Source organism: Euprymna scolopes, chromosome 8 (assembly GCF_053919585.1).
Source record: "Euprymna scolopes isolate OS-2025 chromosome 8, ASM5391958v1, whole genome shotgun sequence".
NCBI lineage: Eukaryota > Metazoa > Mollusca > Cephalopoda > Sepiida > Sepiolidae > Euprymna > Euprymna scolopes.
In genome coordinates this window covers 29,150,004-29,170,553 of record NC_136489.1, presented here as the reverse complement: position 1 = coordinate 29,170,553, position 20,550 = coordinate 29,150,004, and positions in this window count along the sequence as shown.

Sequence of the window (20,550 nt, the reverse complement as noted above, 5' to 3'; positions counted from 1 at the left end):
CAGCATCTAAATCACATTTTACAGAAGGAACGACACAAATTTGACATTATTTCTCGTGGAGATATTCGTATCTGCTTGAGTAATATTAAACCTGACATTGAATTTTTAGCGAAACATCACTAATCTCAGGGCTCACACTAGTTAGACTCTCTACATTTCTTGTAAATTTGCAATAAAATTATTTTTAATTAATTTGTTTTCCATTTGCATGAAAAAAGTTTTTTTCTAGTGCTGGTTAGTCATAATTACAATATTTGTTATTATTTATTCTTGGAAGCGATTATGAATTAACTTAAGTAAAAAATAGCTTTTGGGGGCGATATCCGGGAAAAAGTTAAGATGTATGTACATTCGCCTAACAATTAAATGGAACAAAACATACCGTAAAAATTGAGTATAACTTAAAACTCCTATCTACAAAATAGCACGGCCCGTATCCTGCATAAGTACCAAAACCACACACACACACACACACACACAGACACACACACACACACACACACACACATTCATTCCATTACGTGAATTTACATAAACAAAAACACAAAAAAACAGTTAGCGATAATCAAGTATTCATGATTATAATTGTTGTAAAATACTTTATTTGCATTAAATTAGTTTTCATTTAAAAATAAAGTTTAATTATATAATATTTATTTGTTTATTAAAAGCTCAAAAAATTATATTGAGAAATAGAATATTGTTTTATGGCCAAAAATTATAAGGGGGTCCACCAAGAAAAAAAAGAAGGGAAAAGGGGCCCATGGGTCCAAAAAGGTTGAGAACCGCTGCTTTACGGAATCGTTCAGTCCCGTCGCAAAATCCCCACATACCCTGATTTTTTTTTCCTTTTCACATGAACTGTGGGTAATGCTCATTCAGAGCAGTCCACTGTTTTTATTACTTCGATTTCTTCGAGTCTATTTAATTCTTTCTGGATTATTTCTATTGCCGAATACGAAACCTTCCTTTTGATTTTAAACACCGGTTTCGCTTCATCTTTCAGTTCAAATTTCACTTCCGTTCTAGTGCAGCAGCCGAGGCCTTCAGAAAATATTTTTTTTAAAATTCTTCTTCAAATCACCAACAACCCTTCCTGACAGTTTGCGAGTAAAATCCTGTCACATTTGGTCTTTTTCAAAATGAGTTTATTGGTTTCTCCCATAAATTGAAAAATATCGTCAAATGTGTACCGAATAGATTAGTATTTTTGCCAGGTATCACATACATTTTAGTTTGTAACATCATTTCATTCAGAGTCACATTGATAGAAAATTCACCTATTTCCAGACATTCCTTGCTCATTTTCTTTATGTTTTGCAGCTTCGGAGGACCAATTTTGTTTCATCAATCAGGATATTTAAATTCCAGTATTCAAAAGACAGTATACTTTCCGGCAATTCAATCTAACTTCAATATATATATATTTTTTTTTACACAGTTATCACAACATATCGAGGCCCGGAAGCCACTCAGGGATAAGGGATATTGACAGTACATTACGTTAAGGGGGCGGTCCATTAGGAATTTGTTAACATTGGACTTGAAGACATCCCAGTTGTAGTCTGGAGGGAAGCATGCAAACGGAACAGTGTTCCACATGCGTGCAGTTCTTAGAAAGAAGCTTTGTTCATGGAATCCGCGTTTTGATTTAGGCATAGATATAGAGTGGGGGAAATTCTTCACAGTTGATTCAGCTAGACGGGTGTTTTTCGTGAAAGATTGGCGAGGGGAGACCAGAGAGTTGAGTTCAGACGAGCACCTGCCATGGAAATTACGATAAAACAAGGATAGGCTCGCAACGCCTCGTCTGTGGGAGAGAGGTTGTCGTGTAGAGAAAAGGGCATCCCCCACTAAGCCACGAAGTCTATTTTTTACTGTCAAGGCAGGATAGGCTGCTTTTAGCAGACCCTGCCCAGATATGGCAGCAGTATTTCATCCTTGGACGTACTTGGCTTTTATATAGATAGATCATTGCATCAGTAGTGCGATAGCTCCTGGAGCTGTAGAAGGATCCCACCATCTAACCAGCGACCTTGGCAACAGACTTGATGTAGGTGTTCCATTTGGGATAAGGAGTAAAGGTCAATCTCAGAAGCTTATCAAAACACGGGGCCTCACCCAGACGAGAGCCATCCATCGCAATTGATGCCAGCTGGGGATCAGCGCGTTTATGATGTAAGGATACGAGTTTGGGTTTGATGCATTAAAGGTAAACAACCACATCTTTCCCCAATGAACCGCGCGCTCGAGATCAGATGTGAGAGAATCAGAGAGAACTTTGTCATTTACAGCCTTTGATGTGTTGCCGTAGATGGTCGTGTCATCAGCATAGATGTCAACGAATGATTGAAGTGTGTGTTTAGGGAGGTCATTGATGTAGATCAGGAAGAGAGTTGGGCCCAGTATTGACCCATGAGGGACTCCAGCATTTATATTGCAGGCCTCCGATTTTTGTTCATCTACCACTACTCTTATGAGCCTATCGGAGAGAAATGATTTAATGATTGAGAAAACATTTCCAGTTATACCGCAGCTGGAAATCATGTGAAGTAGACCCTTATGGCATACCTTGTCGAAGGCCTTTGATATGTCAAGAGCAATTGCCCTAGAAAGGAAGCCTTTGTCAAGACATTCACTAATCCTGTGGGATATAACCGTCAGCACATCTGCGGTAGATCTGTCAGAGCGGAAACCATATTGTGTGTCACTAAGAGGGTTATTCCTGCTGAGGTGGTTGACTATTTCTCTATTTAATATGGATTCCAGCAACTTACTCATAACACACAGAAGACTTATATATTTCCTTGTTTTTGCCGTACATGGAGTTTTTTAAACTACAATGGTCTTTTTTCAGGCTTTAATATTTCTCCTTTTTGCATACTGTTAACTTGTGTCCTTTACGTTCGCACTTACAGCATATTTTGCTTTTGAAGTAGCCCGCATTTCTGAAGTGATTCTTTCCTCCACACGTGTTACAGTATTTTAACTCGCGTGCAAGCAACTCTATAAGTCCCTCAGTCGGTCTGTCGGTCCGTCAGTCGGTCGGTCGGCCTGTCGGCCTGTCTATAACAGTCTTGTACTGGCCTTTTTGGTTAAGATCAATGGCATGTTCTTAATAGATGCTGTTCTTTACTTTGTAACTTTTTAAGCTTTTCTTGGCCTTTTGACCAAGATTAAAATGTAGTATCTGTTCCGCTAGATACTGCATGCAAAGACCATATATGGGGGCAACCCCACATATAAGACCTTGGTCAATGTAGGGGAAACCCTTCCGACTAATTGTCACTATACAGCTCCCCTACTTCTCAGGGAGTTGGTCCCCATATCCCAGTTCACTCCTCACATTAAAATTCAGGGTTGTGCCTAATTTGCTCGGTGGGGGAGCAAATAAATACCAACCCTTCATACCAATTGTCACTATCCAGCTCCACTACTCCCTGGAAAGTTGGCACCCATTTCCCCTTCACTCCTTCCACTAAAATTCGGCGTTGTGTCTTATTTGTTTGGGGCGAGAGCAAATAAATACCCTTTTCTTGGCCTTTTGGCCAAGATCAAAATATAGTATCTGTTTCGGCAGATACTGCAAGCTAAGACCATATGTGGGGGCAGCCAGACATATAAGACCTTGGTAAATTGAGGGGTGACCGTTCATACCAATTGTCATTATCCACCGCCCCTACTCCCCCGGGAGTTGGTCCCCTATATCCCCGTTCACTCCTCACATTAAAAATCGGGATTGTGCTTAATTTGCTTGTTGGGGGAGCAAATGAATACAACTCCTTCCTGCAAATTGTCACTATTCAGCTCAGCTACTCCCCGGGGAGTTGGTGCCTATTTCCCCTTCACTCCTCCCAGAAAAATTCGGTCTTGTGACTAATTTGCTTGAGGTGGGAGCAAATAAATACCCTTTTCTTGGCTTTTTGGCCAAGAGCAAAGTATAGTATATCTTTCGGCAGATACTGCAAGGTAAGACCATATGTTGGGGCGATCCCACATATAAGTCCTTGGTCAATGTAGGGCGCACCCTTCCTAACAATTGTCACTATCCAGCTCCCCTACTCCCCGGGGAGTTGGGTGCAATTTCCCCTTCACTCCTCACATTAAAAATCTTGTGCCTTATTTGCTTCGTGGGGGAGGAAATAAATACTCTTTTCTTGGCCTTTTGAACAAGATCAGGTAGTATCTTTTCCGGCAGATACGGCAGCAAGAACTATACTTATATATACGACCGTGGTAAATGTAGGTCAAATCCTTTATACCAATTGTAACTACCCTTATCCTCGCTCCCCCGGGAGCTGGTCCCTATTTACTCTTCACTTCTCACATTTAAAATCGGCCTTGTCTCTAATTTGCTTGGTGGGGGAGCAAATAAATACCCTTTTCTTGTCCTTTTTGGCTAATATCAAAATGTAGTATCTGTTCTTACTACATGCTGCACTTATGTTTGTTACTTTGTGATATAAAGTGGGGGGATAACTTTTCTGTATTTATTTCATGTAAAATCTCCACCCATTTTACAACCAGACTGTCTCAAAGCCATTCAAGTTATTCTCCACATCATCTAAATATGTTTATGAAAGAATCCAGTTCTTTTTAAAGCATTTACGTGATTCTTAAGCTCATTCAATTCATACTTAATTTCATTAAAGGCATTCTAACTCATTTACTTTTTATTTATTTAAGTCATTTCAACCTATGTTTCGGCCATTTTGGTTTATCGTTAAGAATTTCATGTCAATACACGAGGGCACGCGACGATTTGCTATCGGCCTTGTTTACATAGTGTCCACCTTTTTTTACCCTTTGTATTTCGTCAACATTTTTCTCTTCGATACTAGTATTATCTTGTTTTAAAGTTAACAATATCTGGCATTCCTCAGTAAATTTCTATAAGGTTATTTCTATGTATTGGTTCATAATGGATAATATCATATAACGAATTCCTTTATCCTTCGAAAATGTTAACCCATGCACAAATAAAAATAATTTAAACATGTCCTCTTTTAGATCTTTCAAGTGAAATAACTCGTATTGGGCATTTACTCTCCCAGAATAGGCGATAAAGACTTCATCATTTTGTTTCCAAATATTTAAACACATAGGTGTTTTAATAACGAGTATAAAATAAGCTATCCCGTTCCCCGAGAATGTTCGATAAAATTTGTATAGTCGCTGTAAAAGAAGTATCCTCGGGTTTCCATTGGAGTATAAAATTGGTATACTTGGTATTTTCATAGGAACCCAGTTTTTGCAACAGTAAAATACGTAATTCTTTATCTTACAAGGACTGACATCGTTTGGAAAAAATATTTTCGTATCTACGATAATAAGCTGGAAAAATTAAGTCATGAATTGGCTCATATAAAAATCCTGTCAGCGAATTTGCAATTCCTTCCGAAGTGAACCGACAATTCTTTTTTCTTCTTCTTTCATTACTATTGTTTTTAATACTTCATTTTGTTTTAACTGTTCTTTTTCTAAACATTCCATCTGGCTTTGTTGATCTGCCAGTTGATTTTATCGTTTTCGTAAACTCGGCTAATTCTTCCATGTTGAAGTTTAATCTGCACAAAGCTAATTAAATTTTAAACCACAAAAAGCATTCATTTGTATAAAAAAGGTTTTTGCAACACCCACGAAATTGACACTGAACCAACAGCACGCAAGCATTCTTTTCCCCCGTATTTTTTAATTATTTTGAAGCAAAAGAAATTTGAAATGGACAACTTTAAAAAATTGTTCTTTACAATGCTTTATAAAATGTCAATTTCTTATTTTATTTCCGTAGGACCGTAACAGACTGAGTTAAAAAATGTATAACTTACTTTTTGTGTGTGTCCTAGCTATTTTTTTCCAGTAGTTGAATTTTTCCGTGTAGTATTTTTCTCTTCGTTTTCTAATATGTTTTGGCTGAAAGTTTCCATATTCTGAATTCGAATCCTGTCACCATATGTTATGCAAGAAACACGGGGTTATGGGTGAAACACAAAGAGGTTTATTGACAAGGGAATACATGTGAAATAAGAATTACTCAGCCTCTTTTCTTATTCTCTTCCTGTAATGTTCCTTCTTTCTCATGTACGTGAGCGGGTCAATATATCTATAGTTCATTTCATCTATGAAAGGTGTTAGGTTTTTCCATTACATCAATATCCATAAGTCTATTGCTGATTAATGTAAATTAGTGAGTCAAGGCAAGAACAAGGAATGTGTTGCTTACATGAAATGTTTTCGTAGTATAAAATTGCCCTTTTCTAAGGCTTTACTTTGCCAATTATACAAAAATTTCATGGATATATATCAGTTTGCATTTGAAACCACCGGTTTATAATATACATCAGCTATGTAAGATGATAAAAATCAGATACAAATTTAAACCAGTTGCATGTTGCAAAAACACATTTGAAGAATAAGAAATAAGAAACGCGCACTTCCTGTAAATAATTATTACACGGATACCAACTAAAAATTCTTAAACGCAGCAACAAGGAGTTTAAATTCCAAACTCAAGAAATGCCTTGCTGACTGCTAGAAAACTGCTTCTTCGGTAGCAGTTTACAAGAATTCCAGCGAAAGAACTGACACATCGTATCGTTGGCCATAAGCCTCTTTTCTCTTTTGGTTAAAATATTAGAGTTTATTATTAATCAGGCTCTAGTTCACTATTTCACAGTTACTATAATTCTACCCGACTACCAACATGATTTATGCAAGGCCGTTCTACAGAACTTATTCTAACTGTAATCCTTGAACGTGTATACCATGCATAGATAAGGCAGATGAGAGGAAGGAAGAATACTTAAAAGTATCTGAAGATTTGAGACGGTTTAGTCTCCTTATGCATATCAGATCCTATGTTATTACTGGGCGGATATTTAACATAATAAAATCCTTCTTCAATAAGAGAAATACCCGAGTTGTACTTTCTATCGACTGCTCTTGATCAGGAAGTACAATGGGGAAAGGACAGCCTGGTTACTTTTAATGAATCTTAAACCAAGCTTCTATCTTTTCATAATCATCACTCTTATCAGAATTAAAATGAATTGCTCTCGTTTTAAGGAGACTGATTGTTTTGACAAGCTTCTGGGCCTGACCTTATATTCTAATCTGAAATGGAACACTTACATCAAATACGTTGACAAAGTTGTTAAAAAAATGGTGGATGGTTCTACTACTCGAAGAGATATATAAGTGCTGATAATATTTTAAACCTGTATGAGAACCAAGCACATCCTGGGATAGAGTACTATCGCCATGTCTGGGAAAGAGCTGCTATTGTTTTGACTTCGCAGTAGAGGATGCCCTGTCCTCGCAACAAAATCTTTTCCATAGAAGACACGTTTCGTGAATCTCTCTGCTTTATTGCTGTTTTCAGCTCGTCCGACCTCCAATCTATGGTCCTCTTTTGACTGACTTTCACGAAAAACAGTCGTGTAGCTGAAACCCCCTTGCAATAATTTCCTCCACACTTTGTATGTGCCTAAATGTGAACAGAAAGTCTATTAACAAAGGTCCTTTTTCTTAAAATTGTACACCCGTAGAATGTTGTTCTGTTTTCCTGCCGTCTAACTGACTACAAGATGGTCGTCTAACTTAAACAAGTTCCTGATGAGTCGTCTCCTTAAGTAATCAAATTTTACAAATTTATACTACAAACGATTACTACGATATTTTTCATTGATCACCGTACACGTATTACCCCTTATACTCTAGTGGCTTCCAGGCCTTTATAGGTGTTTACTCTTTACTGAAAAAAATAAATATCGAATAAAAGACAATGCTGATAACATATGCCAGAAAAAAATGTTAGAAAAAGGTTATACTTTTTTATCCATTAATATACATCGCATTTATTTTATTATACGTAAAGCTAGTTTATATCGAAGATTACTTTCTGGCATGTATAATAAAATACAATTACTGGCACATGAATCTCCGTCTCGCGCATCTTTGTCGAAATATAGACTAAAAATTCTTAACTAAATCTACGTAATAAATAAGCCTTTATTTCGGTAATAAGTGTCGAATGTTACCTCGCAATTTTTCATTTGATCTGGTTTATCATATATCTATACGAAAAATAAGATAATTTAGTAAAGTTTATATACCATTAACTGGACAAAGCAGGGACGGTATTGCGGTTATCATGGGTTATCCAAGGTTTTGGACAGGATATGGCATGAAGGTCTCATCGGGAAAATTAGATCATACGGTGTTACTGTACGAATAATTTACATAATAAAATCCTTCTTAGATAAGTGAAAAATTCAGGTTGCCTTCGACAATATCAATATTTCACTAAATACACGTAAGAACAAAATGAAAATTATATCATCAAACGACGTCTTCCGGTGATAGTCATGAAGTTATGGCAGTTTATTCCATATCAAAAATTGTCACTGGCCATGGCTTTGTTGCAAGACTTTAAAATTCTAGTTTAGGGAAAAATTACAATGTCTTATCTTGTAAACTTTACTTTTTATTACATTCTTCTTTCAAAGGATAATACACAATAGCATATCCTTGGGATTGGTCTCATATAAATTAATTATTTATCGACATATCCACCATTTTTAAAAGTAACTCAAAACAATATTTTGTACTCCGAGGAAGGCAATTCTTTGAATTTAAACTGAGTTATGGCTCCGGCAACATTAACTATGTTCTTTCACAAGGCATCCTTTGAAGTACATTGCTCACCTTTCTCATAAACTTCTTATTTTAATACTGACCAGAGTTATTCAATGGGGCTTATTCTCTGGAGAACACAGTGGTCAGTCCATTAAAGTTTCCCAACGAATTACATATATTTAAAGAAGGATGAAGTCGTCTCAAGCAGAATGGGAAGAAAAATTATAATGTATAAAAAATCATCTGAAAGCGACGTGACAATAGCATATCCTTGGGATTGGTCTCATATAAATTAATTATTTATCGACATATCCACCATTTTTAAAAGTAACTCAAAACAATATTTTGTACTCCGAGGAAGGCAATTCCTTGAATTTAAACTGTTTGTGTTTAATAACGTTATTTCTAAGCCAATATATCGTAATGTAAGTAAATTATACGGTGTTTGCAGCTTGTCTACTTCTTTACGAGTTTAAAATCATGTACAAATGCATTTTATTTCGTTTTGTGGATTGATTTTTGCTACTAATTCTAATGAGTTACTGTCAAAATAGATATTATAATTCAGTGATTGATTTTGTGCTACGAAACATCTAGTGTTCAGATGTCCATTGTCTTCTAGCCATGTTGACAAATGATTATCTAAATAGGCGTGTACGCATTGCTGGTAAGCTTTAAATCTCTGTCGCTCGATATGGTCCAACCAACTTATCACTTATGTATCTAGGCCAAAAGATAAAGCCTCCACCTCATTGTTGGCGATGACTTCTCTAACGGGTCGGAGTTCCGTTCGGGTTTCAAACTTTGGTCAATCTATACGGACTGTGGAGAGTAGCTTGAGCGACATACATGCATAGGACCTGTTAGAAATCTAGTGTTTTGTAATTCTGTGTGCAATCTTTTCGTTTTTTCCTATTTTGTTTGCTCAGTGGAGGCATTGGAAGAGGTTTGATGTTCCTTGCAATCTCATTAAACACATTGAATGATTGGATCTTGAAGGGATTCCAGCTTTTGCAAAAACAAAAGCATTGTTGGTGTTTCTGTTTCTGTTGACTTCCCTACCAATTTTTCCGACTATCACGATCTAAAAGTTTTTTTTTTCCTGGTGCCCTTATTTTTGTGGATGTGCTGTTAGGTTTTTCAAGAATGCAGCCAATGTTTTTTTGGATCCTATTCCAGCTCCGTGCTAAATTTTTAATAGACAATCCTTCTGAGAGTCTAGCAACTATCCTTTGCTTTTCGATAAACTTTATTTGCCTGCAATAAAGCGATGGACAGTAACATTTCTTCGATAATAACTAAAATGCCACAACCTCGTGAAAATAGCATGGATTTGGAAGAAAATGTAGGAAATAACTATGAATAAAGCAACCCATTTTTTGTGATGTATATTAAGGGAAATATTGATATTTTACTAATCAGCAATCAACCGATTGACATTTTGTATTCAGTTAAAATAACGTCGGTCAATTTAGCTAGTATTCTATTATCAACATATAATGATCAGATCATCCTTACAAAATAAATGTTTAAATTTCAACGATATTTCTCGCAGTTAACGGTTGCCGGATAGATTTGGCCCTTGTTAATAGAGTCAGAGATGGCTTAGTTTCCAGGTTCAATTTGGTATAAATCTTGACCCCCGCCGCTGATGATTCCCAGTAGGATGAAACACTAGTGTCTGTATGTATTTATTAATCGTTATAAAAATAATTATATACATTACATATTAGGTTTACAAGAAGTTGTTGCTTAATTTGTTGTCAGCAAATCCATGTAAAAAATATTTTCTTTCTAATACCTTTAAATTTAGCCTTATTTAATTGCTTAAATTTACACCGGGATAAAACAATTACAATTATTAAAGCTTAATACAATTTCGAAAAAAATATAAAATTTGCACAAATGTCTTACTTCAATTCAAACTAGGCAAAAAAACTACTTAAACAGCCCACGATAACAATGACTAGTTTTGTTCAGTAGCCACTACTAAACGTACCGGCAATGGTGGTCTAAGGAATTTCGTTCCGCAGGCGAGAGTCTTTGCTTTCGGATGTGTAAACGATAAACTACTGAGATTCATTCGAAGTCAATCATAGTACAACTGTTGTTGAATTTCTTCTGAAATAGACTAACGCATACGACGATTTAAAAATACTTGAGAATGATTGGATAGACACACTCATTGATATTTTGGACCCTCATGAATTAATCGACAACAAAAAGACACACCGTTAAAAAAAATGTCCATTGTTTAACCTAACACGAACGACCTGTACTCGATAGGATTATTACTTGCGATAACAAGTTGATTCTTTTTGACAACCGGCGGTGATCAGCTCAGTATTTAGACGCCGGCGTAGCTCAAACCAGATTTGAACTAAAAGAAGCTCATTCTGACTGTTTTGTGATCTGAAACCGGTGTCATCCATTAAATCTTTTAAAAATATAGCGAAATAATTACAGCAGTTATATACTGTCAACAAATGTATACAATGCATCAGTAACTACGACAACAACTCTACACATAAGTCTACAGAACTTTCCCTACTCTACTTCAAGACAATGAACAATCGCACCTTGCTAAAATGGCCATAAATAATTGAAATAATGTGTTACGAAATTTTGCGTCTTTCGACTTGTCTTCCACCCATCTCCACATGAACACTTCAACTTTTTCAAGCATCAGGACAACTATCTGCGTGATAAATGTTGAAAAAACCTAAGCGATATTATAACGCTTTCAGCGACTTCCGCCCACCGAGACCGCAATATATTTACGTTACTGGCATAAATACACTTGTTCAGTGTTGCAAAAATGCGTTAAATCTGATGGTGCTTATTTCGATCGATAAGTGTTTGTTTGAGCCAAGATATATATTTACTTATCTTTACCCCAAACAAGCCATAATTCGACATTGATGTAAGTGGCTACTAATTAGAACCGAACCTTACAAAGATCAAGATGTGGTTTACGTTGAATTTGAACGTCTGCATATCAGTAAAGATGGGGAGGCATGCGATAGGAAGAGTATTCCATAATCAAGCTGTCCTAGGAAAGAAACTATTTGAGTAGGAACTTTCTGATATTTAAAAACGTCAACACTGGAGGAGGTGATTTTGTTGCTAAGCTGGTTTGTCGGCGATAGGCGCGTCAATTGGGGACAAATGTACTGAGTTCATCGAAACACATTCTCTTAAAATACATGTAAACAGACACATTGCGGTGATTGGACAGGGGTTGGTGCCTAGTATATAAAGAGGGCTCCTATTAGATAGCAAACCATTTTTTGTGTCCTATCGAACAGGAAGAGAATGTGGTAAATTCTCCAGCCGAGATGTGGCAACAATATTACATACAAGGGCGAGCGGTTGTATTATAGAGGTACAAGATACTCTCGCGTGTGGGCAGTTCTGTAGCAGGATTGAAGGAGTCAACTTTCCGTTGCCGCGGCCTTCGCAATGTCCTCCAGGTAAATATTTCAGTTAATATTCCATGCGCTGAGGAGTTTGAAGGAATAATAATCAGGTAGGTTTTTGATTGTCATGAATATCCCTGCTTAAAGAGGTTTCTATATTTGACTAAGTCTTACTAGCAGTCAATGTCACCATCTATTTACGTCCACATTCTACTACTTTTAAACTGAATATGGTAACTTCAATTCTTTTATCGTATCTTAATTATCCTACTTTCTTCTATCTTCCCTTCTTTTTTTTTCCTTCCTATAGGATAACATATTTGAGAGGAATTATTATGTTTGGTTTCAAATTAAAAAGTTGAATAATTAATATTTTCGCTCGAGGTAAACATTTATGTAAACGGGATACTTAGCGAATTCAGAAATTTTAAGGGACTTACTACGTTTAGTTTAAAATAAAAAAAGTTGAATAATTAATATTTTCGCTCGAGGTAAACAATTATGTTAACAGGATACTTAGCGAATTCAGAAATTTGAAGGGAATTACTACGTTTAGTTTTAAATAAAAATAGTTGAATAATTAATATTTTCGCTCGAGGTAAATAATTATGTTAACGGGATAATTAGCGAATTCAGAAGTTTGAAGGGAATTACTACGTTTAGTTTAAAATTAAAAAAAGTTGAATAATTAATATTTTCGCTCGAGGTAAACAATTATGTTAACGGGTTACTGTGCGAATTTAGAACTTTCAACTAAATAAAATTATAATTATAGTATTAAAAAATTAAAAGAATTATAATTTATGTAATAATAAATTTAAGTATACTGGTAATAAGAACTTGTGTATAGATATAAATTCAGATTAATGAATAATTAAATATAATCAGAAGTTGAAAATGCGTTGTTCTTTTTAACTCTCGAATAAATTAGATGGGTATGAACACATATACGTATTTGGTGTTATTTGGGTAAATATGGAATTATTAATTATAATTAATAAATTTACAAAGTACAAAATAGAAGATATCTAGCAGAATATACCTAAATTAATGTACATTTTCGACTAGGAATATGTGGGTTTAATAACGTTATTTCTAAGCCAATATATCGTAATGTAAGTAAATTATAAGGTGTTTGCAGCTTGTCTACTTCTTTACGAGTTTAAAATCATGTACAAATGCATTTTATTTCGTTTTGTGGATTGATTTTTGCTACTAATTCTAATGAGTTACGGTCAAAATAGATATTATAATTCAGTGATTGATTTTGTGCTACGAAACATCTAGTGTTCAGATGTCAATTGGCTTAAAGGAATAAATTGTAAGATGGCCAAAATAATGAAATTTGAAATGAAGACATTTATCCCATTTATTCATATATATATATATATATATATATATATATATATATATATATATATATATATATATGTGTGTGTGTGTGTGTGTGTGTGCGTGTATGTATGTGGGTGTGTGTGGATGTGTGTTTGTGTGTGGATGTGTGTGTTTTTTGTGTGTGTGTGTGTAGCATTGCGTATACATACTTTTAGATATGCTTAATTTCAATAACACACAATGTAATTGTAAGCAAAATACTGATCCCATGCCTTATATCATCTAAAAACCTGGGCTAAAAGAGAACGCTTTTGCTTGCAACCTTGAATGCATGAGCGCAGAAAAAATATATATGCCCCTATAATTGTTTGTGTTTCAATGTGCATATAAATAGTCTCTTTTTGTATTGTTTTAAAAGGAAACTATGTGGCTAATAAAATTGCATTAACTGCAAAGGCATTGCTAAGCTGCGTATTTCGTTTATTTATTTTAATATTTAATTAGTAGTTTACTTCAGTTTTATTATTAAATGATTATATATTACGTGTAAGTACATTTATGCAGATAGTCCACATGATTTATATTTGCGTAATATTTGGTAAAAATTTATAGAAGCCAGAAATCTTTTGTCTATATATACTAGCGGTTCCCTCCAGCTTTGCACGGACACTATGTACTTTTCATTACTTTGTGTGCATATGTGCATATTAAAAAGTGTGAATATGTTCGATAATGCCTTCCTATATAACAGGGTTTCTTAACTACCATAGAGAAGAGTCCGTAGATCGGAGACGTCAAATTCTTTACATTTTGACCCGTTAACATTAAATGTTTGGGGCTTAAATACAATTAAAATGTTTGACATATGCTCACGTAACCTACATCTAAAGGTACACGTGTTTACAACCAAAATTGGCGGAGGAGTTCTGTAGAGTCTGCAAACAATAAATCTGTAAACTTTGTCCTCTTGCGTGTAGAATTCTCGCCGAAAAACTTATAAAAATCTTGCTGCATGTCTGAACACCCTTTTGAAAAATTTCATGTGTTTATACCCAAACTTGGCTTAATATATTGCTACACAATCTTTTGAACTTTTACTCCTTGGAAGCGAAATTGTCACGAAAAAGGATTTAAAACCTTGTCCTTTGTCTGATTACACTTCATGTAAAAGTTTCAAATGTTTAGATAAAAAAAATGGCTGAGTAATTTGATAGCGCGTGCGAAGGTCGATTTTTTAAAATCGTTGACATCAATTATAAGCCTTTACATTTATTGTTTGGGGCTTAAGTAGAATTACAAAATTCGATCCATGTCCAAGTAACATGTATCTAAATTTCAGGTGGTTTGATCTAAAATTTGCGAAGGAGTTTCGTCGAGTTCTCAAAGATCAAATCTATGTGCTTTGATCCCTTTACTGCCTAATTTCGATTAACCTGATGTTCCCACATCTCAATACCGTTCCAGTCTAATCACAAATCTGTAGACCGAGAATTGACAAGGTTATTTGCTAGGGAAGTGTAAACACACAAACATACATATATATTTTCACTTTTATAGATGTATAGATTTATGTATATGCATATATATATTTGTTTCAAAAAATTCTACGAAACTACTTTGTAAGTTATTTTGCCTACAGTTAATACACAGATTCTTAGAACCCATGCGAAATTTTATATTTGGGCTTTAGCCGGGGAAAATCGGTTGAAAAATGTGAATATTAAAGAAAAATGGAATTTTCGATGTGAAGGTCGAAAGACGGCATTAAGGAACCACATACGTAAGGTAATAAGTAGTGTTTCCAGTTTTAATTATTATTATTGCAGCAAACATGCCTCCTGTGCTCAGGAATTAACCTCAAAGAAAAGGTAAATCGTATGCCTTTAATTTTCGGTGGTAACGCATTTGTTATTTTCGTTAAATTTATTTTTTATTTTACATGAGGATAACCATTATCAAGGCCCGGACGCCCCTCTCGAATAAGGTGCACAGTAATCAATGGGATAGTAATCCTTAGTATTGGAGATTTGATAAAGTTACTTAAGAGGGCGATCCATCAGGAATTTGTGTATGTTGGAGTTGAAGACATGCAAGTTGTAGTCAGGTGAGGAACTGGACAAACGGAAGAGAATTCAACAGGCGTGCACTTCTGAGAAAGGAGCATTGTTCATGGAATCTACGTGTTGATTTAGGCACAGATATGGAGTGGGGAAATTTTGTGACAGTGGTTTCAGCTAAACGGGTGTTTTTCGTGAAAGATTGGCGAGGGGGGCCAAAGATTGGAGCTCGGACGAACACTTGCCATAGAAACAACGATAAAACAAAGACAGACTTGCGACGCCTCTTCTGTGAGAGAGAGGTTGCAGGTAAGAGAAAAGGGCATCACCCACTAAGCCACGAATCTATTTTGTACTCTGTCAAGGCAGGGCATGCTGTTTTTAGCAGCCCCAGTCCAGATGCTGTAGCAGTACTCCATCCTTGGATGTACTTGGCGTTTATACAGATAGAGGATTGCATCAGTAGTGATATATCTTCTGGATCGGTAAAAGTACCCCACCATTTTCCCAGCGACATTGGCAACCGACTTGATGTACGTATTCCAATTCAGATCAGGAGTAAAGGTCAAACCCAAACGCTTGTCAGAACATAGAGACTCTCAAGACAATAGGCGCCCATTTTAATTGATGCCAGATGAGGATATGAGCGTTGATGATGTAGTTTGGTTTTAGATGCATTAAAAGTAACCAGCCACCTCTTCCCCATTGTAGCACGAGCTCAAGATCAGAGGACAGAGAATCAGAGAGAACGTTGTCATTTACGGCTTAAGATGTGTTGCCATAGATGGTCGTGTCATCAGCTTAGATGTCAACGAATGCTTTTAGTATATGTTTTGGGAGATCTTTGATGCAGATCAGGAAGAGAGTTGGGCTTAGGATTAACCGCACATGTGCTGACGGTTATATCCCACAGGATTAGTGAATCTCTTGACAAAGGTTTCCTTTCTAGGGCAATTGCTCTTGATATCTCAAAGGCTTTCGACAAGGTATGACATAAGGTTCTACTTCACAAGATTTCCAGCTACGGTAAAACTGGAAATGTTTTCCCAATCATTAAATCATTTCTCTGTGATAGGCTTATAAGAGTAGTGGTAGATGAACAAAAATCGGAGGCGTGCAATATAAATGCTGGAATCCCTCAGGGGTCAATCCCCGGCCTGTCTTCCTGATCTACATCAATGACCTCCCGAAAAATATACTTAAATAATTCGTTGACATCTATGCTGATGACACGACCATCTACGGCAACACATCAAAGGCTGTAAATGACAAAGTTCTCTCTGATTCTCTCTCATCTGATCTCGAGCACGTGGTTCAGTGGGAGAAGATGTGGCTGGTTACCTTTAATGCATCCAAAACCAAACTCCTTTCCTTACATCATCAACGCTCTGATCCCAATCTGGCATCAATGGTGATGGATGGCTCTTGTCTGGGTGAGGTCCCGTGTTTTGACAAGCTTCTGGGTTTGACCTTTACTCCTGATCTGAAATGGAACACGTACATCAATCTGTTGCCAAGGTCGCTGGAAAGATGGTGCGATCCTTCTACCGCTCCAGAAAATATCTCACTACTGATGCAATTCCATAACTATTATAAAAGACAAGTACGTCCAATGATGGAATACTGTTGCCATATCTGGGCAGGAGCTGCTAAAAACAGCCTATCCTACTTGACAGAGTACAAAATAGACTTCGTGGTTTAGTGGGGGATGCCCTTTTCTCTACCCTGCAACCTCTCTCCCACAGAAGAGACGTTGCGAGACTATCCTTGTTTTATCGTAATTTCCATGGCAGGTGCTCGTCCGAACTCCAATCTCTGGTCCCCCTCGCCAATCTTTAACGAAAAATACCCGTCTAGCTGAATCCACTGTGAAAAATGTCCCCCACTCTATATCAGTGCCTAAATCAAAACGCGGATTCCATGAACAAAGCTTCTTTCTTAGAACTGCACGCCTGTGGAACTCTGTTCCGTCTGCCTGCTTCCCACCGGACTACAACTTGGATGTCTTCAAGTCCAATGCTAACAAATTCCTAATAAACCGCCCCTTTAAGTAAAAACGTCATCAAATCTCCACACTAACGTAATATACTTGCAATAACCCTTATCCCTGTGTGGCTTCCGGGCCTTGATATGCGGTGATCACTGTTTAAAAAAATCCTAAGGGGTTACAGCATTCATACACTTATATTTTCATTATACATGTTTATTATTGTAAATCATTACTATGTATTGGGCCCAATCTAATCTTATAATGAATACGAAACATGCATTATAAACATTTTATATTAAACGTATTTGACAACGAGGTAATGCGGTGTTGGCCGTGTTTACTTAATAAAGAATTAAACATAAAAAAACATTCTTGTAATCACATTGGAAAAAAGTAATAAAAACGCTAAACGTTATAAATCGCCGCCATGTATTGTCGAATAAAAGTGAATAGATTTTTTTCACATGCTGGCTTGCATACGAAAACTATATTAATTTTGTTTATTTAAGGGAAATGTAATAAAATTACATGAAAAAGCTTTTCTATGGGACGTAAAACTGCTTCTAGCATTTAATTTTGTCAAGTTTATATAAATAGATCGTTCAAGTTTTAGAATTAAATATCGATCTGTAATGGTCCTTTTCCTTTCTTATCAGCCATTTATTTACGTTTATGTGTAGACTTCCTGGCGTTATATGCGCTAGATACTCCAGTCTAGCTGAGAGATACGCATTATGCTGGGAGAAAAAATTGCAATAAAGAAATAGTATTCGACCTTTATTCCAATGTAGATAACAAGTAATTTACTGAAAGACACATAGATTATTTATATATGCTTACAATATACACAATCTAGGAACCTTTAAAGGTTACGATTTATCTTTCAAAAATAACACAAGTGACTTTAAATATGCACTATTTATATTGGATTCTTATTATATTGTCAGGTTATAAGTATTGACACATACACACTGGCGCAGGCATGTGTACACATAATGTTATGAAATAAGCATGATATAATACACGAAGCACAGCTATGAAATAATAAGCGTGATGGTTTGTTAATAACGGTTACGATTCTGTTAATTAGATAAGTTTAAAAAACGTGAACATGTGTTTTTTTAATTAGAGAACTCCATATAACATAGAACCAATGAGCATATGTTTAATATTCTAAGAATACCATTCCGTTCTTTTTCATAATAACGGTGACGATGTCTATATTTTCTCAAGAAATCAATCAACTATTATAGCTAAACTATCTCTCACTATAATAAAACGTCTGTAATATAATGGTAGTATTCGCATACAGCTCTTAAAAAGTGGGGGTATTTAATACGAGGATCGTTCTAAAAGACAGGCCTTCTATTGTCAATTTATAATGTTTACGAGCTAAAAAAACGCGAATCCTAAAATTAATAGGGGAGATGTTTGGGTTAAAATATTCATTTTTCTAGATAGTCCCATCATTCTTAGTGCGTATTTAACGATCTCTATAGATGCAGCAGTTGTAAGAGTCCACAGTCTGCATTATCAACTATGTATGTGTCCATTCTGAAGTCGATGGATGTATCAACTAACTGAAATTAGGGCAATTACATCAGTTTCGTATGCGTTAAACATGCGCCAGTGACGGTCCCGAGATCATTTTTACCTGGAGAATTTAAATGACATATATCTGCTTCTGATGCATCTAGATTGAAGGTTCCGTTTTTTAATAGTTTTACTTCGTCAATATCTTCAAGCTTGTCTTTGTTTTATCGTTATTTCCATGGCAACTGTTCGTCTGAGCTCCAATCTCTCGTCCCCCCTCGCCAATCTTTCACGAGAAACATCCGGCTGGCTGAAATCACTGTCAATAATTTACCCACTCTTTATATGTGCCTAAATCCAAGCGCAGATTCCATGAGCAGAGCTTCTTTCTAAGAAGTGCACGATTGTGAAACTCTCTTCCGTTCGCCTGTTTCCCACCTGACTACAACTTGGATGTATTCAAATCCAACATGAACAAATTCCTGATAAACTGCCTCCTTAAGTAAGACACCATATCAAATCTCCAATACTAATGATTACAACAATACTATCTCATTGATTACTGTACACGCAATAACCATTATCCCTGAGTGGCCTCCGGGCCTTGAGAGGTGGTGACCCCCATGTAAAAAAGAAGAATTAGATTAATGTAGCATGTTATGATTACATAAGTTTGATAATCATAACGATGTAATTTGCTTTCTCCCTTTGAGCATTCCCGTTAGATAAGAAAAACGTAATAGATTATATTTGGAAGCTCCCTCGTAAATTCTATTATTATATAAAGAAACGGATTAAATTGATGGTAAAATCGCAGAAAACAACTTAAAATGTACGTTTCAAGTAATGCAATATAATATCTATGAGTAGAGTAATTTTGTTTTATTTATACAACTAAGTATCAAGAACTTATTTACGTTAGACTTGAAGACAACCATATTGTAGTCAGCCGGAAAGCAGGAAAACGGAAGACAATTCCATAGGCGAGCAGTTCTAATAAAAAAGGCAGGCCAAGTCCTTTCTAGCAGCTCAGTATAATACATATGTCTCTGTCTCTCTCTCTATCTCTCTCTCTCTCTCTCTCTCTCTATATATATATATATATATATACATATGTGTATATATATATATATATATATATATATATGTGCGTGTGAAGAGTGCAACACCTTGTCAGACGAGTATCACTCCCTCAGACACTTAAAATTTATGAGCCCAGAAATGACTTCCATCGCCACAGGACCATTTTAATAGACAAATGCCTGAGGGAGTATCTTCTATACACAGATGCTTTTACAGAGTTTTTGCTTGGTACGACAGCTAAATCTCTCTCTCGGTTCAAAATGTTGATATCCAGCATCAAGCAAAGCAAGATAGTCAGTAACAAGTTAAATGCAGACAAGCTTTATGCTGGTAGTGGTCTCCGCTTTATGGTTTTATAAATCAGAGAGCTGCTTCTCGTAGAAAGGTTGGTTTCATCCCGTCTTACGGGATCCCTCTACACCCCAACACATACATACCTACAAACTAGTGCTAGTTGGCCGATGACCCCAAAAAAGGGTTTATTCGCCCCATATAT